This window comes from Astatotilapia calliptera, chromosome 3 (genome assembly GCF_964374335.1).
Source record: "Astatotilapia calliptera chromosome 3, fAstCal68.1, whole genome shotgun sequence".
NCBI classification, from domain to species: Eukaryota; Metazoa; Chordata; class Actinopteri; order Cichliformes; family Cichlidae; genus Astatotilapia; species Astatotilapia calliptera.
In genome coordinates, this window is record NC_137424.1 from 67,409,604 (window position 1) to 67,434,220 (window position 24,617).

At 41.1% G+C, this 24,617-nt stretch overlaps 2 long non-coding RNA genes across 2 annotated transcripts in view; one reads left to right on the forward strand and one right to left on the reverse strand.

The window, feature by feature from the left end:
• LOC145425655 (uncharacterized) overlaps window positions 1-14,612 on the reverse strand; it is a 178,318-nt gene extending 163,706 nt beyond the window's left edge. The window contains exons 1-2 of the long non-coding RNA XR_013906374.1: window positions 14,319-14,612; window positions 14,004-14,184 (exon numbers count right to left, since the gene is read on the reverse strand). This is a non-coding gene — a long non-coding RNA (uncharacterized LOC145425655). The remainder of the gene's footprint in view (window positions 1-14,003; window positions 14,185-14,318) is intronic.
• Window positions 11,955-13,612, forward strand: LOC145425658 (uncharacterized). Its single transcript, XR_013906377.1, has 2 exons — window positions 11,955-12,929; window positions 12,968-13,612. It is a non-coding gene; the product is annotated as an uncharacterized LOC145425658 (long non-coding RNA).
• Window positions 14,613-24,617: the final 10,005 nt, after the last annotated feature.

Below are 24,617 nucleotides of genomic sequence, written 5' to 3' on the forward strand. Positions count from 1 at the left end.
ATGGAAATCAGCATGAAAGAGCAGCTAGGGCTGATGGCCAAACTACTGGGGTGGCGGAAAACTAGTACCCACCAGTGCACAGAGCCACACACTGGTGGGAGGGTTGCAAGGCTCCAGTAATGTAGAACTCAGTCATCTAGTTGGTGAATGCTTGGAAGGGGAGGTTGATTTGGGTGGGGTTATTATTTCATGTTTGCTGGACACAGGGTCCATGGTCACAACAATCACAGAAAGCTCTTTTAAAAATAACTTTTCTCATCTCAGTGATGAAAAGCTTAAAGACTGTGGTTGGTTGGGACTTAAAGCAGCTAATGGCCTACAAATTCCTTATTCTGGGTATATTGAGTTGGATGTTACAATCCTGGGAATTCACCTACCTCGTCGAGGGGTGTTGATTGTGGGAGATCCAACAGATAGCCACATGGCACAGAAAAAGACATCTGTACCTGGTGTGTTAGGAATGAATGTATTGAACCCCCTTTACTCTGAATTGTGTAAACAATATGGTTCTGACCTCTGGGAAGCTCCAGTTTTGAAGACTGCGCCACGTGGTTGGAGAAGAGTGTTGAGATACTGCCAAATGATGGAGGCCATGGCAAATTCTCCTGAACCCCATCGTGTTAGAGTACAGGGTAAGAAGTCTTTCTGTGTTCCAGCTGGAACGCAAAGTTATGTTCCTGTTACCTGTCCAAAGATGCCTGTGAATACACCTATTGACCTCTTGATTGAACCCCTCGGGCCTGATGATGGTTTTCTCCCGGAAGGCCTATTGGTGTCTCCTTCATTGGTAAAGGGAGAAGGAGGGGAGGCTTTTGTTCCAGTTACTAATGTTGGTAAAACTGATGTCTATTTGACACCTCGTCGGGTGATTGCTACAGTTCAACTGGCCAGTGTGCTAGCAGAGGGTAACTCTGAAATACAGGTCTCTGTAAATTCACAGTGTTGTACAGCTTATATTTCCAGTCATACAATGGCAGACAATGCAGCGGAATTGGATCTGCCTGAATTTGAAAGTCTTGAGGAGAGCGAGAAACGGCAAGCAAAAGTTTTATTGCAGAAGTATAGCGGTGTGTTTGCCAAGAATGAGTTGGATGTTGGTTGTAGTAAATTGATCACTCATGAAATTCCTTTGATAGATGAAACACCAGTGCGACAACCATACAGGCGAATCCCTCCGTCTCAGTATGAACTGGCAAGGGATCATATCAAACAGCTGCTGCAAGCTCGCATCATCAGAGAAAGTAGTAGTCCGTACTCATCCCCAATAGTTCTTGTTCAAAAGAAGGATGGAAGTCTACGCATGTGTGTCGATTATAGACAGTTAAACGCCAAGACCAGAAAGGATGCATTTCCTCTGCCAAGGATTGAAGAATCCCTTGGATGCTTTGACTGGTGCTCAGTGGTTTTCCACTTTGGACCTGGCTAGTGGTTATAATCAGGTGGAAATGGCTGAGAAGGATAAGATTAAAACTGCATTTTGTACCCCATTTGGTTTGTTTGAGTTCAACCGCATGCCGTTTGGTTTGTGTAATGCACCCAGTACATTTCAGCGCCTGATGGAGCGTTTGTTTGGAGATTGCAGACATCAGTCGGTGCTTCTGTATTTGGATGATGTGATTGTTTTTTCATCCTCCGTGCAACAGCATTTGGAGCGGTTGGAAGAAATCTTCTCTCGTCTGGATAAAGAGGGGCTTAAAGTGAAACTCTCAAAGTGCCAGTTTTTCCAGAGGCAAGTGAAATATTTGGGGCATGTGGTGTCTGCTGAAGGAGTCTCTACTGATCCAGATAAAATAGCTGCAGTGCGGGATTGGAAAACGCCCAGCAATCTAGCAGAACTGCGTTCCTTTTTAGGATTTGCTAGTTATTATAGGAGATTCATAGCTGGTTTTTCACGCATGGCTGCTCCCTTGCATAGACTGGTCTCTGCACTCCTCCCTCCAGGTAGAAAAGGTAGGACCCCCCCAAAACCGTTATTGGATTCTTGGGATTTAGAGTGTGAACAAAGTTTTCATCAGCTCAAGGCTGCTCTGGTTTCTGCACCAGTGCTTGCTTTTGCTGATTTTCAGAAGCCATTTACATTGGAAGTAGATGCAAGCTATGGGGGTCTAGGGGCAGTGCTTTCCCAGGAGTATGAGGGTAAATTGCGGCCAATAGCTTTTGCCAGTCGGAGCTTAAAGCCTACAGAGAGGAATATGAGGAATTATAGTTCCATGAAGCTTGAGCTTGTAGCTCTCAAGTGGGCCGTCACTGAAAAGTTTAGGGAGTATCTTTTGGGTCATTGTTGCACTGTATTTACAGATAATAACCCACTAAGCCATCTGTCCACGGCAAAGCTAGGTGCCACAGAACAGAGGTGGGCATCAGAGCCGGCCGCTTTTGATTTGACCATAAAATACCGACCTGGGGCTCAGAATGCTAATGCAGACGCACTGTCCCGCCTACATGGAACTGTAATGGAATTGGATGGTCCGTTATCTAATGATATTGGAGTGCAGTGTGAGATGATTCCCAGTGTTCAGGCAGAGATAAGTGTTTTACCTGGTTGTTCTTTCTCTGATCTCTGTAGGTTACAGAAACAAGACCCTGTGATTGGTCCTTTCTTAAAGTATTGGGAGGTGGCCAGGTTGCCAGATTCAAAGGAAAGAGATGGTCTTGGTAAGGGTTCGAGGGAATTGGTCCGTCAATGGGGGCGGATGAAACAAAGGGAGTCTGTGTTGTATCGCTGCACTCATACTCCTGATGGAGTGAGGGAGGTTGACCAGCTGGTGCTGCCACAGTGTTTACAGAGCCGCGTCCTTCGTTTACTCCACGATGAGCATGGCCATCAAGGGGTTGAGCGTACACTGCAGTTGGTGCGCTCGCGATATTATTGGCCGCACATGTATGCAGATATTGAGAGATGGTGCAGAGATTGTGAAAGGTGTGTTCTTTCTAAGGCCGTTGTGCCAAAGATTAAAACCTTTATGGGTAGTATTTCTGCATCTCGGCCTCATGAAATTTTGGCAATTGATTTTACAGTACTTGAACCCTCAACTGATGGTAAAGAGAATATTTTGGTAATGACTGACATCTTTTCTAAATATACTCAGACTGTCCCTACAAAAGATCAGCGAGCCAGTACAGTGGCAGAGGCTTTAGTGAAGCATTGGTTTCATTTATTTGGGCCTCCAAGCCGTATACATTCTGATCAGGGGTGAAATTTTGAAAGCGCTTTGGTGCAACAGCTGTGTAAAATTTATAAGATAGGGTGTCGTCCGACTCTTCTCTATCATCCACAAGGTAATGGTCAATGTGAACGATTTAATCGTACACTTCATGACTTGCTGCGTGCCCTGCCTCCTGAACAAAAGCGCCGGTGGCCGCGGCATCTCTCCCAAGTCACATATGCGTATAACACCACAGTACATCAGTCAACTGGTATGACTCCATATTACTTGATGTTCGGGCGAGAGCCACGGTTGCCAGTGGATTTTTGGTTGGGTGCTGGCAGTGAAGTTGATGAGGACGTCACTCTTGAAGAGTGGGTACAGGAACACCAAAAGTCCTTGGCTGCTGCATATGATGTTGTGCAGCAACGGTTAGAAAGGAGAAGGGTTCAGAGAGATTTGAATTCCTCTAAATGTGCTAGTCCTGATTTGGAGCAGGGCGATTTGGTGTATATGAGAAACCACTCTGTAAGAGGTCGCAATAAGATTCAAGATTTTTGGGATCCCACTCCCTTTCAAGTAGTGCGACCTCCTCCTGGTCATGGCGTAGTATATTCAGTCGCTCCTGCTGGGCACACTGGTCCACTTCGACAAGTACATCGAACTGAGTTGAGAAACATTCCAATCAGGGAATTGGATGGAGACCAAGATGGTGGCCTACAAATGTCAAAACAGGATGATCTAACTGGAATGTTGGCCACAAATAACAGTATGGTTGATGAAGTGGAACAGATGTTTACAGAACAGGGAGATGGAGGCGATTCTGCAGTGTTGGAGGAAGGGACGTTGAGTCCCACACATGTGGGGGTGCCCCATTTGGATTGTTCTGGGGACCTAGAACCTGGGGAGGAAGATATTGCCAGCTTGGCGCAAGGGTCTCGTAGGTCAATGAGGAAGACTGCTGGACAGCACTCAAACCCATTTAAATTGCCACAATCCATTATAAAATTAGCAAAATTTTAAGTGTGCTCTCTTTTCAGCTCATCGTCGGGTCGCCGATGCCCTTTGAAGGGAGGGTTGTAACAAGTGTCACCTGGCAGTTTGTTGCTTTCTGCCAGGTGATTGGCTGAAGAGCTGTGAAAAGGTAGTGGGTGTGTGGGGTGAAGTCAGCGCTCTTCTGTGGAAAAAAAACAGAGGCAATTAATTCACTCAGGTGCGAGTGGGTATACTGTCGTGTGACCACGAATTTTAATAGAAGAATTGATCAAGCCCTAGATCGACTGCGCGCAGGGAAACTGATCAATATTCTGTGCTGTTTCTGCTGTCCTTTTTTCGTTCTTTTGATTGATTTGTAATTTTGTTTTGGTTAGTGTAGCATCCCCAGTTGAAAAGATGGTCTCTCAAACTGATGGTTCACAATCCTTTTATTAAACAGCCGTGTATGTGAACACACCGTCAGAGCTACAACATACAGAATAAAAGACTATTAGTAAATCAAACAGTGTGTTACCTTTAACCTTTTGACTTATTCATTAATCACAAATTAATTCTCCTTACCTTACATAACAAATAACACTAAAACTTGTAAATTATTGCATATAACAGGGAAATCGTTGCATCGCTGCCTAAACATGACGAGGTACGTTAGCGCCCTCTAGTGGGTGAAAACTTAGCCTTTATGCTTAGTAGCGGTCAGCAGCTATATGCTCCGTAAAACAACAAAATACATATCTACAGGACAAACTTTGTTACAAACCTTGTTCCCTCATCAACCAGGTGCTAAGAAACTGCTTTCGACTCAGTGTTGCACCTTAATAGCCGTTCTTTTTCCCATTCCCGTCCATTAACCATAGAGCACACCTTCTCTCTGTGCATTAAAACTCGCGCTTCTGCCATATGGTTTACGCCACTTGATTTACGGCACCTTGTCGCTCTGTGACTTTCAAAATAAAAGCATTCACTCCAACAATATAATAGCCACTCATAAGTTTACAAAACACTTTACCAAATATTAATGAGGTCATTTACACTCCCACCAAATCATTAAGAGCTTAACTGGGAATTAACTGAAGCGATAATGATTTCCTAATGAAGAAATGACCCGTAACCATTAAACTGTATGATAACACATAGTTCCATTGAACCTTAAACTTTAGAATACAGTTAAACAGTCTCTAATAGCAAAACCAGTTTCTGCACTGGGCGTTCCACTATAGAACGTTTACTTGAACATTGTCCCTTCTCAGTCTTCCTTTCTCCGAAGCAAATCCCTACTTTTCTTACAAGTCCGTCTTTGTCAGTTACTGTGTCCACTACACGTGCTAATCTCCATTCATTGCGGGGTAGATCGTCCATCTTCTCCATGACAACATCTCCAACTTTCAAGTTTCTCCTTGGAGTGTGCCATTTCTATCTTGTTGCGATGTTGGATAGATACTCCCTTTTCCAACGTGACCAAAACTGTTCTGATAAGTACTGCACCTGCCGCCACCTTTTACGTGCGTAAATATCCTCTTTGATGAATGTGCCTGGAGGGGGCAGGGATATCTTTGATTTCATAGTAAGCAGGTGATTTGGCGTCAAGGGCTCTGGGCTGCTTGGGTCACTTAGGTTGTCCACCGTTAGAGGCCTGCTGTTGACAATCGCCATTGCCTCATAAAAGAATGTCCTTAACGATGCGTCATCCATTCTGCCAGATGAAAGTGAAACTGTGAAGCGCAGAATGTTTCGAACTGTCCTGATTTGTCTTTCCCATACACCTCCTGTATGGCTTGAATGAGGAGTGTGCATTTTGAAGTCACACTGCTTCTCTGCAAGAAATGTGGTAATGCGGTTGGAGTCCACTTGTTTTAAAGCTTCTTGTAGCTCATTTTTGGCTCCGACAAAGTTGCTTCCTTGATCGCATCTAATCTCACTGACTGCTCCTCTTATGGCTATAAAACAGCGGAGCGCATTGATAAAGGCGTCTGTAGTCATGTTGTCCAACATTTCTATGTGCACTGCTCTGCAGCAAAGGCATGTAAAAAGAAGTCCATAACGCTTGTGCTCTTTGCGAGCTTGTTTGGTTAGAAAAGGACCAAAACAGTCCATTCCACAGAATGTAAAGGGTGGAGATGGATCTAAGCGCTGCGTTGGGAGATCAGACATCTTTTGTTCCTCTGTGCCTCTTCTGAGTTTGCGACACTTCACACAGTGGTGTATAAAATTTGCTACGGCCTTGTTGATGCCTGGAATCCAAAATCCATTCACTCTGATCTCATTGATTGTAAAACCTTTCCCTTGGTGCTGCACCTTACTGTGGAAATGATCTATTATTAGTTGAGTGACATGGTGACCTTTTGGAACTATCACTGGGTGTTTCAGTATTGAGGAGAATGAAGCATCTTTAAGTCTTCCTCCCACCTTAAGGAGTCCATCAGTATCAAGAAAAGTGTCCATTTGAAACAGTTTACTTTTGTGTGGAAGTGGTTTCCCGTTCTTTAGCAACCTCATCTCCTCTGCATATTCACTTGCTTGTGTGTCTCTTAGAATAACACATTGTGCATTTTGTCTTTCTTGTACTGTACTGTGGCCTGTTGTTTTGTCTCCCTTGGCACAGCGAATGAGTCGAGCTATGGCTTGGGTGGCTTTGTACCATGAGGAAAACTTTGTTAACTTGTCTGATAAACCTTTTTTCTCTGTTTTGAGCGCGTTCAGTGCCTGCACCTTCTTAACCTCTGGGTCTCCAAGTGGTATGTTCATGTCGATGTCAGCAGGTGGAGGTATTTCCTTTTCCCATAGAAGCTGTGGCCCTTTGAACCAGTTGGATATGATGAGCTCACTTGCACCTGAACCTCTAGAGGCAATGTCTGCAGGATTTTCCTCAGAAGGGACATATCTCCACTGCTGGGGAGAGCTGTTGAGCCTTATCCTCTGAACTCTATTGGAGACAAATGTGTGAAAACGTCTTGCATCATTATTAATGTAGCCTAAAACTACCTTAGAGTCCGTCCAGAAATACTCCTCTATCTGTGTCAATCCAAGCTCATCTTTTAACATGCTACTTACAGTAATGGAGACAACAGCAGCAGTCAGTTCGAGTCTTGGTATTGTTGTTACCTTGATGGGAGCAACTCTGGTCTTTGCTGTGACTAAAGCACAATGCACCTTATCATCTTTGTTTACATGTCTTAAGTACGAACACTGACCATAGCCGTATGAACTTGCATCAGAAAAGTGATGCAACTCTGTTTTTACAATTGGGCCAAAGTCTTTAGGGACATAACAGCGTGGTATTACGATTTTCTCTAAGTTCTTCAAGTCACTGTTCCAGTTATCCCACATTGGCCTTAATTCGCTTGGAAGGGGATCATCCCAGCCTGTGCCTTGTTTGCATGTCTCTTGAAGCACTCTTTTGCCTGTTAGTACAAAAGGAGAGATGAATCCTAATGGGTCATAAAGGGATGCAACCATAGATAGGATGCCACGCCTTGTAGCAGGTTGAACATTGGGGTGAAAACGAAACCTGAGTGTGTCTGAGCCAATGTGCCAGTGAATGCCTAGTGCTCTTTCAAGTTTAGAGTCATTAAACGCCAGGTCACATGCTTGCTGTGGGGAGGCACGTTCAGATGCTGGAATGCTTTCTAACACAGTTTTGTCATTACTTACAAACTTGTGTAGTCTGAGGCCACCTGACGCACAGAGTGTCTGAGCCTCCTGAGCGAGCTGTATTGCTTCTTTGACACTTGGAGTGCTCGTCACACCATCGTCCACATAGAAATCCTTCATTATAAATTGAGATGAAAGAGGAAACTGTGTCTCGTTTTCTTTAGCAAGATACTTTAATCCATAATTTGCACACCCTGGTGAGGACGTAGCACCGAAAAGGTGCACCTTCATCCGAAACTCTTGGGGCTCAGTGTTCATTGCGCCATTTTTCCACCATAAAAATCTTAAATAGTCTCTGTCTGCTTCATACACGTGAAATTGGTGGAACATTTTTTCAATGTCACATAATAATGCAACTTGATGCCTTCTAAACCTGATGAGAACACCATTAAGGCTATTCAGCAAATCTGGGCCTGACAGCAAATGATCATTAAGACTGGTACCTCTGTATTTTGCGGAGGCGTCAAACACTACTCTGAGTTTGTCTGGTTTTTGGGGGTGATATATCCCGTGGTGAGGAATATACCATCTTTCTCCTTCTTTAGCTTCATTCTGCACTTCCTCTGCATCACCCCTTTCCAATATTTCACTCATGAACTTTATATACTGTTCCTTGTACCTTTGGTCTTTTGACAGTTTGGTTTTGAGGCTTTGAAGCCGCACAGTGGCCATTTGCTTATTGTCTGGTAGGAGGGGTCTCTCCTTAAATGGAGGTGGCATTTCATAATGTCCTTCAGTGTTTTTGTAAATGCCTTCCTTTAACATGTTGAGAAAGAGAATGTCATCTTGAGACACTGACTTGTTATCCTTGTCGTTATCCTTAAAGTCAGACTCAAGGACCTTGATTACATCAGCTGGAGTCACTAGGGGAAGCTCTTTAACTGCAACTCTGTGACACACAGTAGACATGCTAGAAGAGTCACCATAAGATGATGTCGGGCCTACAATACTCCAGCCCAATGCTGTGCGAACTGCATAGGGTTCGTTCTCGCCTCCTAAGATTACCTGCTTTGGAGCTAATGCCTTAGAGCAACTGTAGCCAATTAAAAGGCCGACTTCACATTCTAGCTGTGGAGGAATCTCGTTCCTTATTTCCTTGAGATGATTCCACCGCCTTGCCGTTTCACAGGTAGGAATGTGAGAGCGGTTAACTGGTATACATTCTTTAGTGTAAGCGGGAGGGAGTTCAATCATTTCTGAGGAGTTATAGCCTCTTACCTTGAGACCTGAGATGCGTTCGCTTGGCACAACAACATCCTTACCAAGCAGTGTAGTGAGCTTCAACCTTATTGGGGTAGCCTTAGCTTGGAGGTTATTAGACACATCTTGGTCAATGAACACGGTGTCACTTTGCGTGTCTAGGAGGGCATAAACAAGCCTTTCTGTACCTGGATGTTGCTCTGAAGAAACCCATACTGGCAGAATCATGGAGGTGCTCACGCACTGTTCACTGGCTTCTGCATTCAGAGACAGGGTGGTTGCAGCCTGTTCTGTGCTGATCTGAGTTTGTGGCTGGTTTGAGGCTGATTTATCATTGTTATAGTTGAAGTCGTGCAGACAGGTAGGATGTTTTTTCTTACACACTTCACATACAAGTCTGTAATTACAGTTCTTTGCGCTGTGTCCGGGTTTAAGACAACCATAACAGAGTTTTTTCTCCTTTATATATTTCCTTCGTTCCTCAAGCAATATTCCATTGAACTGTGGACAACTGTGAAGTTTATGTCCGTTGTTTTGACAGAACATGCATGGGGCCTTAACATTTGGACCTTTATTTTCAGTCTCAGTTATCGCCTGGGTATGGAGAACACTAGAGGTGGGCCTTTTGTCCTTTTGGCAGCCCTTACCAGTGTCTGTGGTGAAGTTTACAGAGTGGAGAGCCTGAAATGATGTAATGATGGGTTGCACATGATCTCTGCTTCAGAAGACATGAACTTGGCAAAGTCCTTTAAACCTGGAAACTTCCCACTTTCTTTCATAAACTGAGTGGCCTGACGATTCCAACTTGCAGCCGCCCAGTTTGGTAACTTTTGAACGAGTTTTTGGTTCTCCTCACAATCGTTGAGAATGCTTAAGCCTTCAATGTGGGGCATGGCCTCGTGACATGTTTGAATGAAATCAGCAAATGCCCTGAATCCTGTGGAGTCATTTGTTTGGATCTTTGGCCATTTTGCCAGTCTTTCTCTGAAAGCCCTCTGTACCACAAATGGATGTCCATACCTGTGGTTGAGACGCTCCCATGCATCTCTGTATGCTTCACTGTCGTTTCTATAGAAGATGCCATCAAGCGTTTGTCGAACTGGACCTCCTATGTATTTCTTTAAGTAGTGCAGTTTGTCAGCAGGTGAGATGTTCCTTTTATCAATGAGAGCAGTAAAGGAAGCTTTCCACTCTATGAATTGTATTGGGTCACCTGTGAACGTGGAGGGCTCTGGCACTGGCAGTCTGTTCAATGCAACACTATCCAGTACTGCTTGTGCTAAGTAGAGGACATCTGTTTGTGGAAGTGAGGCAGACACTACATTGTTGTCAGGGACTTTACTGAGATTAGAAACTGTGGGGGCTTTCTGAGCAGTGTTTCTATAGTCAACATCAGAGGCACTGATTTCACTCTTTATCTCAGTGTCATAGGTCCTTAGTCTAGCTCGTGCAGCCTTTAACTCCTTTTCAGCCTTCAGTTTCTCTAGCTCACGCCTTTGAGATTCGAGCTCCTTTCTTTGCCTTTCTTCTAAAAGCTGAATCTTTTCCTTTTGTTTTTCCTCCTCTAATAACACCTCATACTCTGCTTCTTTGGCTGCTAACTCTGCTGCAGCCTCTGCTCTTTTAACAGCTACTACTGACATTGCAGAGTATGACTTACTGGCAGAAGAGTTTTTACTTGAGTGCGTGACTGAGGAACTGTAAATGGACTGAGCATAGTCTGGCTCAAGAAGCTCACGGAGACGTATCTTTACCTTGTCCCTATCATAGTCATCTATGCCTGAGAGTCTTTCATGAGCAATCTTGATAATGTCTCTGGTGACTGCTTCACATGCGTCTATGAGTCGCCTTGTGCCACTCGAGGGAGTAATGTTTTCTCTAATTTCCATATACAACTTTATGACATTCTCCTTTTCATTCTCTAACATGTCCATAAGTGAAGCAATTTGATTGTTTGTTAAGTCTCCTTTTAATTGCTCTCGTGTTTTACGTACTTGTTTTTTCCATTCATCATAAACTTTGAGAAGCCGTTTTTCTTTCTTGTGGGCCTCCTCCTCCTGATACGCTTGCATTTTTTCAGTAGGCCTCCTTCGACGAACAGAGTGTGGAGGCTCCTCTTCCTCATTGGCCTTGGGATCCTCCGCAAACTCTGTCTCTTCTTCAGATGCTTCCATGCTGAGGACGGGGCAATTTAGTTGATCATCAGATCCCAGAAGACTTTGTGTGGAGCTGTGGAACTGGGACCTCGATGCTGAGCGTGGGATGGAGCTCTTCTCAGCTGGGGTCAAGCTCTTACTGTAGCATCCCCGGTTGAAAAGATGGTCTCTCAAACTGATGGTTCACAATCCTTTTATTAAACAGCCGTGTATGTGAACACACCGTAAGAGCTACAACATACAGAATAAAAGACTATTAGTAAATCAAACAGTGTGTTACTTTTAACCTTTTGACTTATTCATTAATCACAAATTAATTCTCCTTACCTTACATAACAAATAACACTAAAACTTGTAAATTATTGCATATAACAGGGAAATCGTTGCATCGCTGCCTAAACATGACGAGGTACGTTAGCGCCCTCTAGTGGGTGAAAACTTAGCCTTTATGCTTAGTAGCGGTCAGCAGCTATATGCTCCGTAAAACAACAAAATACATATCTACAGGACAAACTTTGTTACAAACCTTGTTCCCTCATCAACCAGGTGCTAAGAAACTGCTTTCGACTCAGTGTTGCACCTTAATAGCCGTTCTTTTTCCCATTCCCGTCCATTAACCATAGAGCACACCTTCTCTCTGTGCATTAAAACTCGCGCTTCTGCCATATGGTTTACGCCACTTGATTTACGGCACCTTGTCGCTCTGTGACTTTCAAAATAAAAGCATTCACTCCAACAATATAATAGCCGCTCATAAGTTTACAAAACACTTTACCAAATATTAATGAGGTCATTTACAGTTAGTCCGTCCAGCCGTAAAGGCGGTTATTGATTGAGAGTAAGTTGTGTAAGGGCGGACTAACCTCCTTTTTGTTTGTTTTTTTGTTTAATTGTTTGTGCCACTTCCCTTTTTCTCCCAGATCACAGGCCATACATAGCACTGATTCCCAGCTGCGCTGAGACCCGAATTGTTTGCAGTGTGTGCCACGATTGCAGTGTCGCTAAGCGGGGTGTGACGGGTTGCAGTGTTGTTATTTTCGCACAGTTTGTGTGGTAAGTCTCATGTGCAGCTGGGATATCAGCAGGATGTGTTGTAAGTCCTGTCTGGAAATGACTGGGAATTATTATGTCTAACTTATGTAATAAATAAACGATTAATTTATTTCTTTGCCCGGTTTACTCATCCCTTGTCCTCGGTTACACACGGTTAGTGTACTTTTATTATGAGTATTATACTGTAAGAGCAACAGGCTGGACTCTGCTTCTGCTCCTGTGCAGAGCTGATTATTAAATATGTGCAAACAGCAGCATGTTTTCTGTCGCTTTCCACATGTGGAAGGACATTAACGCCAACTTTTAAATTCCCCTCATTAGTCAATAGCTACGGATTAAATAGCAAAGCCCGATACTTATGTACTGAAACCAACTACTTCCGCTTGTCAGCTTAAGTTAAAATGTTACATTTTTCCCCTGATTATTTTTTTAGCTTTTTTTTTTGTTTTTTTGTTTTTACTGAGTTTGTTACAAATATTCAGGTTAAAAAACTGTCCAAATTATTTTTAATGAATTATGTTCACAAAGTCACATGTGCAGTACTCTGTACAGCTTGCATCCTTTAGGACAAATAATTTGAAACATTAATATTTCTTGTTCAATACTGAGCTGATAACACCTCTGTATGTTGTGACCAGGATGCAGCAGCAGACTGAACCTCGACTGAAACCTGCTCCATCATCTCATCTTTGCAGATGTCCATTTATAAAGCATCAACAACTCAAAGGTAAACATGATATTAGAAAATGTGTTAGTAGATTACAGGAGCCATCCTCAGATTCAGACCTCAGCACCACCCAGTGACAGCAGACAGATCATCCTATATCTTCAATCTTTGTAGTAACTCCAAAATTAACTGAAGAAAACAGTACAAAGGTTAAAGTACCACATGTGCTGTCAGTGAAAGCTGCAGCTGTTTTATTGATAAATTTAAAGACAAAAAGTCAAAAGGATTAATCACCCCTGTAACTGTGTCACTATACATCAGCATTAACAGTACCTCAGTTTGGTGTTTCAGAAAACTGCTGATCTCAGACCTGCACAACTTCTGTTTTAAACACTGAATGTACTCAGCTACATGAAGAGCACATGATGTTTTCTCTGACACAATTAAATAAAACCTGATTAAAGTCAAAGGTTGTTACTTGTATTTGAACTAAAAACTTGTGATCTGGAATTCTTTCACTGTTTTTTGACAATAGTGTGTTATTTATCATAAAGTAATTCAGAGTCATTCATACCAGAGTAACCAGTGAGCACAACATATATTTAACTTTCTACAGGACTTAAAGCTATTACTATAGCTTATAGCTATAGCTATTACTTAACTGCACTACTGTATAGTTCTGTGTAAATAATCATTCTGTACATATGATGATTTTTAATCCTACAACTGTTTATAACTTGCATAGTTCACATTTCTGTATAACTGTATATCTCAGATTTCTGTAAAGTTATTTATTTCATATTCTGTATAGTTTTTCATATTTATATCCTGTTCATAGCCTGTACATAGTTTGTACTCACTACAGCCTGTACATACTTATAGAATATTCTTAACATACTTCATACCATGTACATTGTAACATACCATAATAGACCCATTTCTGTAATATACTTACATATCTATATTATTGCTAATATATATTGTAATATATCTATATCATGGCTAAAGCACTTCTGGATGGATGCAAACTGCATTTCGTTGCCCTGTACCTGTGCATGTGCAATGACAACAAAGTTGAATTCTATTCTATTATATTATGTAAAAGTCCAGACCCTCTGAGGATTATCTGAGTACTTCTAACATTACACAAAGCAAAGGTCTCCATCAGTGTTCATGAAATGCTGGGTTTATCCTTCTTGTGAGGGAGCTGCTGGTGAAGATCACGAGCCCTGCTTGATCCTGGCGACGAGTCTTCCTGGTGTTTCTGAAATGATGCCTCTCACTGTGGGTCAACAGAACTTCTGGCACAGGACAGCTGTAATGAAAGAAATTGAAGAAGTTTTGAAAAAAAAAATCTTGGAAATGCCCTAAATGTGAGAAGCAGATTTTGTATTTACTTTTCTTTTGCCAATCAAGATAAAGTATAATTTTCACCATACAATTACTAACCTTGTCATCTCCTGCACCGTCTGTTTTGGGCTCTGGGCTCGTCCTTCCCAGCACTCATGAGACTGCTTTGCTGCACTGTGGTATGAGGTGCTAACCTGTTGACAGTGTTGGGAAGGTTAATTTTAAAATGTATTCCACCAAAGATTATAGAAGTAATGTATTCTGAATACTTTACAACTACATGAATGTGCTATTGCTGTGTGATTTATTACTATTACTGAAGGCTACTCGCCATACCAATACCAACTAGATGTTAAAATCTTAATATAAATGAGTAACAGTAGGTGGACATTAGGTAAGGCTGCACTTTTTGCAGCGATCTCGTGTAGAAAACTATTCAGCGTATATATAAAACAGGTCAGCGGCTCCGAACCGTAGTAAAGGGACCTCTGGCTAATACGTCCGGTTCGTGACGGGCTCGTAGCTGAAAACTAGCTTTACTTTGTTGTCTGGATCAAGTTTGCTAGCGAGAGACAGAGAGAGGCGTTGAAAATCTCAGTTTTCAAAAATACCTGTGTACGTGTGGACTTAGCCTTGCTTCATAGTTTACACATGTGCGTTTTTTTTAACTTATACTGCTGTGTAATATGTCATATTGACTGCCACGCACATATTTCCACTTCATATCAGAAACTACTTTGAGTAAAAAAAAGCAGGACCATTGAGTGTAGAAAACAATTAAACAGTCATTGGACTGCACCATCTTACTCTTAACTCCTCCCAGTCCAGTCAAACTAGAATTTTTTTTTTATCAGTAGGGGCTTCCCTGGTAATTTTGCAGGATACGCACAATTCAAGCACTCCTTTATATTTTTAGATGTGGTTATTTGGAATATACTGAAGACCTGTAAAATGGAACAAGTGCACCACCTGTGTCCCACCACGGATGATGGAGGAGGGTTAATTTTGCGATATGTTGAGTTTAAACTTATTGGCAACTGTCAAGCCTTTGAGTCGCCGAGCAGCTGAATAGGGGAATAATGATGACGCGCCCGCTGTTCAAAACGTAAGTCAAAGTTCTAGGTTAAAACTCCTTTATTTGTTATCAAATCCTTAAAATCTGTAGAAAAACAGTGATCAAAAACATTCTAAGCTTGAGCGGTCAGCAAAAGTCGACTTCCCCCATCACCCACTCATTCACAAAAATTCCCTCGGGACATGAACAGGTGATATAGCAATCACTATTACTATTACAGACACCACGTGACCCAAAGCTATGCCTATCCACAACAAAACTATTTTCAGTGTCACTTTTTATATTTTATGTTTTCCTGCTCTAGATCACAGGGCTACCTTTAAGACACGCGAAGCAAAACCTGATTAAAAAGTAAACAAGGAAGCTTTGATCGTATTTTGCCGCACATGGCTCGAGACATTACTCATTTCTGAAGTCAGACCCACCCCTTCTCGCATCCTTTACTCTCACCACTCACAATTGGCCTTTTATACGGTGCTCGTGTGTCGTTTATAATAATCGCCTCTGTCAGTGCGCCCCAGGGTGGCTGTGGCTACAATGTAGCTTGCCATCACCAGTGTGTGAATGTGTGCGTGAATGGGTGGATGGATGACTGGATATGTAAAGCGCTTTGGGGTCCTTAGGGACTAGTAAAAGCGCTATATAAATACAGGCCATTTACCAATCTGGCAGTGCGTACTCGAGCTATCCACAGCAAGGAATAATCTGTGGTTTAACAGCCATGCTCAGAAAGGGATTTGATGTTTTGTTGAGGCAGAGAAAGGATGACCATGAATAATGTGTTTATCATTAAACTGCTCTGGACTCTATTGTTTTCCCATCTGCTGCTGGTTTATGGCCATGAAGGTAAGAAGTGACAATATTCACATGTTTTCATATGTGATACATTCAGTGTTCCACCTTAACAGTTATAATGTTACCTGGGGATAACTGTATGGATATCAACACACATACAGCAATTATTTACATCTGTATGTTTTATAGACAACATTTTGTATGTAAATAGTATATATATATATATATATATATATATATATATATATATATATATATATATATTGTTTGTTCAAGTAGTGTTACTTTTGCACATGCTGTCCACAGCAAGGAATAATCTCTGGTAGTGACAGGCAGCTGAACCAGTCAACTCAAAATAGAAGGTGATAAACGCACATCGGCCCTCTCGATGGGAAATTTGAGCATTACAAAAATAACAAGACGGAGCAGTCGACCGAGATAAAGTATTGTGCAGGAATTTTCTTGTACAATGTGGATTGCGACAAACTGTAGACTTATTAATATGGTTGACAACACACACTTTACATAGCTTTCGTTCCTCTTTTCAAGGACTTGAATTGCCTCCCCAAGAGTGACAGAGAGAGAGATAAATGTTTACAGAGTTTTTTGTAAACATGAATGTTCAAGATGTTCAATAAACATGTTAAGTGTGTATATCTTGCCTTTTTTCTTGAGTCTATTTATCATCATCTATATCATGCAAAATGAAATGCAATTAATATAGAATAAATGAATACTGACTCGTTGTTAATTGAAATTAATCCACAGCAACCTTGTGATGAATCTGATAAAAAACTGTAATTGTTTGACAGCACTAATATATCTTATATATTACACTATTAGTGTATACACATATATAGTGTATACCACTATATATGTGTACCTGTTAGTGTATAGGTTTTTTAAAAAAATTGTATCTGTGAAATACAGAGTTTTTATATATATATATATATATATATATATATATATATATATATATATATATAACTAAATTCTTTAAACAACTTATACACTATATAGATAGATAGATAAAATTCAGCAACCAGTGTGGGAAGCACTTCCTCTGATTCAGCAGAGTCTTGTGGTCTCTATCTGTAGTACAATCTTGCTGATCAGTTGATCAGTGCTGTTGAAATTAATAATTGCATGGTGACATTTTAACTCCTCTTCTCCTGTTTTTTTTTTTCTTTTTTTTCCTCTTTCAGACCATAAAATCATCACATCTTCACCTGGACAGAAAAACGTCTCTCTGACATGTCGCGCTCCTGACAACAAAAACATAGTTGTGAAGTGGACCAGAGCTGACATGAAATCAGAATATGTGCTTTTGTACCGAGATGAAGTGTTTGTGCCAGATGATCAGCATCCATCTTTTAAGGACCGGGTGGATCTGCAGGACAGACAGATGAAGGATGGAGACGTGTCTTTGATTCTGAACAATGTGATGATTAATGATAGTGGAACATACGAGTGTTATGTCGTCCACAATCGGAGAGGCAGTTTGAAGCTCATGAACATTGTCAGCCTGAGTGTTGATCCTCCAGGTGAGTGAGTAGAGTTGAGTGTGTGTGTGATCGTGTGTGCTATCCATGAAGCCAGATAACAGACACCAATTAGTTAAACTGCAGGAATGTCTTAAAGACATTGTTAGAGTTTGTATTGTTGATTGTCATTTATGCTTAGAAATATTTAACCATAGATGCTTAGAGGTGTATAATCAATTGTGTAGTGATAAGTTGTGTGATCTTTAACAGGCTACAGAGGCTTGGTGTGCATTCCACACTAGAATGCACACCTACATCCTGGGAGCATGGGAAAGTTCGTACCTTGTTTAATTGTTTTATGGTAGGATTAACGTAGTTGCGTCTGTTCTAGTCTAAGTGCTCTTTGTTTAGATGAACTGCAGGACTTCCTCACCGTGTTATCTAAGATGAACCATCTAGGGTGAGGGGGAGGCTACCCTCTTCCTGACCAAGGATGTTTGACCCTTTGATCAGCAGTCCACACACACACACACACACACACACACACACACACACACACACACACACACACAGGCAAGGTACTCTTTGTGTGTATGTAGACGTCATATGTTAATGAACTTATGCATATTCATGTAACCTCAATAAAAGAACAGTGGTACGGGAGAACGGACGAGAGCAACTGGGGTCAAGCGAAGGAACGGCGCCTGTCCGGTTCTCTCCCGTGCACGAGAAACATGAAGAAGCTTGCCTACTTGTGTCTTGCTTTGCAGTGTAATTATATTGTCTTCAGCGTTCCAGCGGATAGATTCAAGCTACAAACCTATCAGACATAAAGACCTGGATGGCCGCTAACTTTCTGCTTCTTAATTCAGATAAAACTGAGGTTATTGTATTCGGCCCTGAAAATCTTAGAAATGTGGTATCTAACCAGATTCTTACTCTGGATGGCATTACCTTGGCCTCCAGTAACGCTGTGAGGAACCTTGGAGTCATTTTTGACCAGGACATGTCCTTCAACGCACATATTAAACAAATATGTAAGACTGCTTTCTTCCATTTGCGCAACATCTCTAAAATTAGAAATATCCTGTCTCAGAGTGACGCTGAAAAACTAGTTCATGCATTTATTACTTCTAGGCTGTACTGTATTGGGCTACAGTGTGTCATTGTGAAACAAGTTTGGTTGGTGGTGTGCCACAGGATATTTTTAATCTATAAAATGTGTCGCGACTCGAAAAGGTTGAAAAAGACTCTTCTGTGGAACCATTTTCCAGTTTGGATTCGGGAGACAGACACTATCTCTACTTTTAAGATTAGGCTTAAAACTTTCCTTTTTGCTAAAGCATATAGTTAGGGCTGGACCAGGTGACCCTGAATCCTCCCTTAGTTATGCTGCAATAGACATAGGCTGCCAGGGGATTCCCATGATGCATTGAGTTTTTCCTTTCCAGTCACCTTTCTCACTCACTATGTATTAATAAACCTCTCTGCTGAATCATACTTGTTATTAACAGTGTTGGGAAGGTTACTTTTAAAATGTATTCCACTACAGATTACAGAATACATGCCCCAAAATGTATTTTGTAACGTATTCCTTTACGTTACTCAATGACAGTAACTTATTCTGAATACTTTGGATTACTTAATATATTATCATGCTTTTTACAACTACATGAATGTACTATTGCTGTGTGATTTATTACTATAACTGAAGGTTACTCGCCATGCCAATACTGACTAGATTTTTAAATCTTAATATAAAATGAGTACCAGTAGGGTGAACATTAGGTAAGGCTGCACTTTTTGCAGCAATCTTGCATTGAAAACGAATCCGTGCGTAAATAAAACAGGTCCGTGGCTCTGAACCGTAGTAAAGGGACCTCTGGCTAATACGTCGGGTTCCGTGTCGGGGGTCAATCTTGCTAGCGAGAGACAGAGAGAGGCGTTGAAAGGCTGCTCCAACGGAACTTATTGTTTCGGAGGAAAACACGAACACAGCGTACAGTCGAGTCTTAATAGCTTACTTACAACTGGGCTCGTCAGGCACTCTCTTTGGCTGCAGTGGTTATTATTATATTTACATGCTTCCAGCTCTCGTTTTTGCTCGATGACAGCTCGTACTTTTCCACTTTTTTTGTCCCTACTTCGCACTCACAGGCACATAATAGGTATGGCAGTCCATTCTCTCTGCAGCACGGACTACACTGCCCATCAGGCTACATTCTTTAGGACGATGCCTGTAGCACTCTGCCTATTACTTTCATATTAAATAATTTTTTCAAAATGGAAACAAAAAATAGAGAAGGCATAGCCTAACATATAAAACAGGAAAATACCGCTGTGTAATCCCTTTATTTCAACAAAGTAACTGTATTCTGAATACCACCTTTTTAAACTCCGACAAGAAAAACTCAGCTCATTTCTGCTGGTTAATGCTTCATGATTTAAGATTCTTTATTTGTTTATTTGTTTGATCAAGTCTCACAAGTGTCAGTACTAATAAATGATCAGAATTATAATATTTCTGACTGTCTTTCCCGATTCAAATCAAATCGTGGATCGAATGAAATTGGGGGTCTTGTGAAATGCAATTGAATCACAATACCCAGCCTAGTCTGAGTGATGTGATCAGCTGACATCCACACCTGTTTCTTACCCGCAGATCAAGCTGGAGGACACACAGAGGTTGGAGAGAAGAAGGATGGAGTCAGTAGAGGACGTCCTGGACTGATAGCTGGTGTGATAGTTTTTGGTGTGATGGTTGCTTTGGTGATCTTTATAACACTAAAAACCAGTCTGAAACAAAACTCTTTGCTGTGTTTTTACTGACTACAGACAAATCAGAGTTTCCTGTAGCATCATTCTGTACAGACATGTCTCAGTGTTCCTCTAAACTCTGCTGTAAACATGAATAAACTGGACAGAAACACACAGGTTTTACTCCTTTGTTGCCATGTGTTTTGTAAAAACAAAATTGCAATGTCTGCCTTTGTGAGTGTGTGGATGTGAACCTAGACCAAGAAATTATGTTGAACCATTATCACCACAGTACACAAAGAGTAAAAAAAAACTATCAAAATATCAACCTGACCAGACACAGAGAATGAGCATTTTTCCTTATTGTTTCCCTACATACACAGGATTAAAATCTTACTACTTTTAAAAACCACTTAAGCCCCATGAGTCCTGACATGTGTGGTATCCACAGAAACCTCTGAATCTCAGCTAAATCTCATATAAACCATTTTTACAACCACCAAACACATCGAAAACAAGCCACGATTAAATGAGCAGTTACGTAAAAGCGCAGAAGTCCGCTAAACAAACAAAACCAAACAAGAAATTCTTCAAACTTCATGTAACCGGCTAAAGATATGCTGGTTATCTTCCAGAGCTATTACTGACTCCACACACCAAGTTTCACCACACTCTGACCAAAATTCACTGAATGAGCTGCAAAAGAAGACCACAAAAACACACAGCGGCGCTAATGCGCTAAGACAGAAATTGGCTTCCCGTCCTGATTTCCTCCGTTATTTTCGCCGGTAGCCACGTGATTATCAGCAGTTACCACGCCTACCTAGCCGCATCGGAGCCGTTTTCCTTCAACAACCTCCATTTTAGACCCGCCTACAGACACGTGACTAGATAGACGCCACATGCAGTAAATTTGGGCCCACGTGGGTTTTGGCATTGCAACGTCTGATTGGTTGAAGTGACGTGAACGTGGCATCGTTACTGTGATTCTATTGGCTCAAACGATGCCACGATGAGGTGTCAATCATGCAAAAGAACTGACCAAAAGAAACCAAAGTTACAGCCCCTCAGAGTTTAAAGGGCCAGAGGACAATTAAACGCTCCATGCGCACGGCAGAAAAGGGCCATTACCATGTAAATGTGTGGTTAATTCTTCAAAAATATATTTTAAAAAAAGCATTTTTAGGCCTGTTAATAAAATTTATTAATTTTGGCTCTTTAATACCTAAAAAAATCAACTGGCATGATGTCCAATTGTGTGCCAAAATTGGACATTTTTGTACAACGTCTGGATATTCATGTATTGACAGGGCTGTAATTTTTCACTGATTCACTTTAGAAACATAAATCTTTGCACAGATGATGCTGATATGTTGGTTACTGAATTCCTGGAATGAAATGTGAACTGAGGCATATTTTTAAAAGGGTTATATGCTAAAAATTTAAAAAAAAAAAAAAAACTACTTACTTTTTCTGTGTTCCAGTCTCAGTAACTTTGACACAGTAATATCTGCTTCAAAATTTACACCTCTGATGAAATCTCACAAGTGTTAGCTTTATTTTGATACCAAGATTGTAAGTACAGAGTTTGGAATTGCAGAGAAATACTCAATTAAATTTGGGCATTACATTTGCGAGCAGGAAGCTCAGAAACCCCCTTGGGGCTTAAGGTTTAAGTTTTGTTTTAGTTAAGAGGAAGCTCACGAATGTGGTTTCAACAGAGTGAGTGAAGTGTGGCAGAGTTTCGAGCTTTAAACCACACACTGTGACTTGGTAACACCAGCAAGATTACGGGAAGAGACCAGGCTGAGATGTTTCATCTTTCTTTAAAGTAACAAAATATCAAGATAAAAAATTCACCTTATCCGCCAGCCGAGACAAACACAATTTTCGTTAAAATAATAACGAAAATTTGTGCCCACACTAAAAATACAAATCAGTCAGAGGTACAGGGCCTGTTGTAATCAGTGCTCTGTCGTGGTCCTTTATACTGATTTGACTTGCACTCATATTTTTAGCCATAGTAGCTGTAAACATGGTACTCACATGACTTATGCGCCTTTGACAGCTGCAGGTGGTAATCCCCCCCTTTGGACAGAAACAAAATAAACAGTTGAAACTTACAGCATGATTAGAAGTAATTTCATGATATTGAACAGACCAGAATATGAGACAATCTGCATGCTGAAAGTAGTTTATAAATTCTCTCCTCTGACTTCAGCTAAACACTTTTCAGCGTATCAATCTGCTTGATAGTTATAGATATATAATATATAATAATATATTATTATATATAATAATATAATATATATAATATATTATAGATAGATCTCTTTATGTGATGTGAAGTGGTGTTGTATGCTGTTATCTGCCGCAATATAACAACACGTCTGGACTTCTTGAAGTTTCTTGAAGACGTTTCACCTCGCTTCTTTTCAAGCTCCGTAGACTATAATGACCTGGATGACTGAGAACTTTCAGACAAATATAACAACACCAGAGCTGAGAACAGATGGAGTTACACTGCTATGCTCTCCACTTTAACCATTTTATCTCATTTAGCTCATGATCTTTGTTAAATTCACACCACAAACTGCTTCACAGAGAAAGACATTATAATATGAAGGAGATCTGAAAGTAACACTTCTGAGTTTTACAAACTTTTAAAAGTTTCCAGAATATTAACAGGTTCTGCTATAATATCCAGTATGCATGCCGAGTTGATTTGCATTGAAGCTCTGATTATGGCAATTAGAAACCTTACTGAGAAAATATCTTAATCTGCGGTTAAGTTCCACCTGCACCTGGTTGCAATGTGCTGGGTGAGTTACAAAAGTGTATGAGTTGAGCCCCAAGAGTACGCTGAAATTCACAAATGTGTGTAATGATTTGTATGCGTGAGCGATGCTTTATCTGTGCTCTGCAGAAGTGATTATGAAAGCTTACTTGATGTTAAATCCTCTTGTTACTTGTCTGGTCCCTCCTCTGGACTAGAACCATGGTCCATATATAAAGTGAGAGAGTATTAAGAGTTACAAATGCATATATGATCCACGAGGGTAAACTGACATTTACAAATGTTACTGATACAAACTGAGTCCTGCATAGAAACATGAAATCAGTCAGCTTCTCTCAGCCTCATATTTCTGACATGGTAATAAAACATATTCTGTGGTTTCATCTTCTCCACAATGATCTCATTTCCCTGTTTCTTTATTGGAAACATACCAGGAAACATGCCTGTGTGGGCCCACAGTGGGTAGGTGTGGGTGAACTGTGGGGCTGTGTGGGCAGGGAAAATACACATTCATCCCACAATAAGGGCAAGTGTGTGTTACTGCACATGGCCCACAGCAGTTTTTTCCTTTAGAGTTTTGAGTTTTCTGTGGGTGTCCAAAGATTTTAGTGCCACATAAAAACAAACAGCCGTACAATAACACAGACCTACAGTGTGTTTCAGATAAACAGCTTCCTTGATCACATCAGCAGATTTGTTTCTCCTCGTGTCAGAGCACCACTTTGTTTGTTCTAATGTGCGATCAGTAAAATTAATCTGTTGTTGGATGATTAGAGATGTGGACACTGCGTCTACAGCTGGGGGAATATGTTTGTGTCACCAACACTCGTGAGAGCTGACTAAATTCTTGCATTGTTTTTTCTGTGCTTTTTTGCATGAACAGCAGGAATCTCCCGAACAACCGCGAGTCTTTAAAATGTGAGCAAAACAGAAACAGACCTTAAAGTGAGGAGAGATGGTGGAGGTTTAGCTGTGAGCAAGAAGTGATCATGAGGAGAACAGTCACCAAAGCGGTGATAATAGGCATACATTAGATTTTATCTGAGCTAATAATTAATATTCTGGGCATTGTGTGAGCTCAGAGGCTGTGCTGTGTGGTGCAGATTCAGCTGGGTTTCTCTGAGAAGACACACTAATGGCCGAGCAGTGAAGGCACAGATCAAAAGCTGTTGAGCAGTCTTTGTTTTTTTTAATATATATTTCTGTTGTTGCACAGTTCTTCTTTTTTAAATTCTTTTTTTTCACAGCAGTGGATTAGTGTATGATATTTGTTTTGTTGGAAAAAGAATGAAACAAAAGAACAAACAAAAAACAACCAGGCATGACTAACTTTAAGATAACAATCCAAAACAAAATCTAACAGATGTGAGAAGCTGAGCTATGCTCCATTTCAGTCGAGCTCTGTGAGTTCAGACACCGTGGGGTTTACACAGTGAAGCAGGAAGTAACAATAATCATGAATTAAATACAAAACGCACTTACAGCAGCAA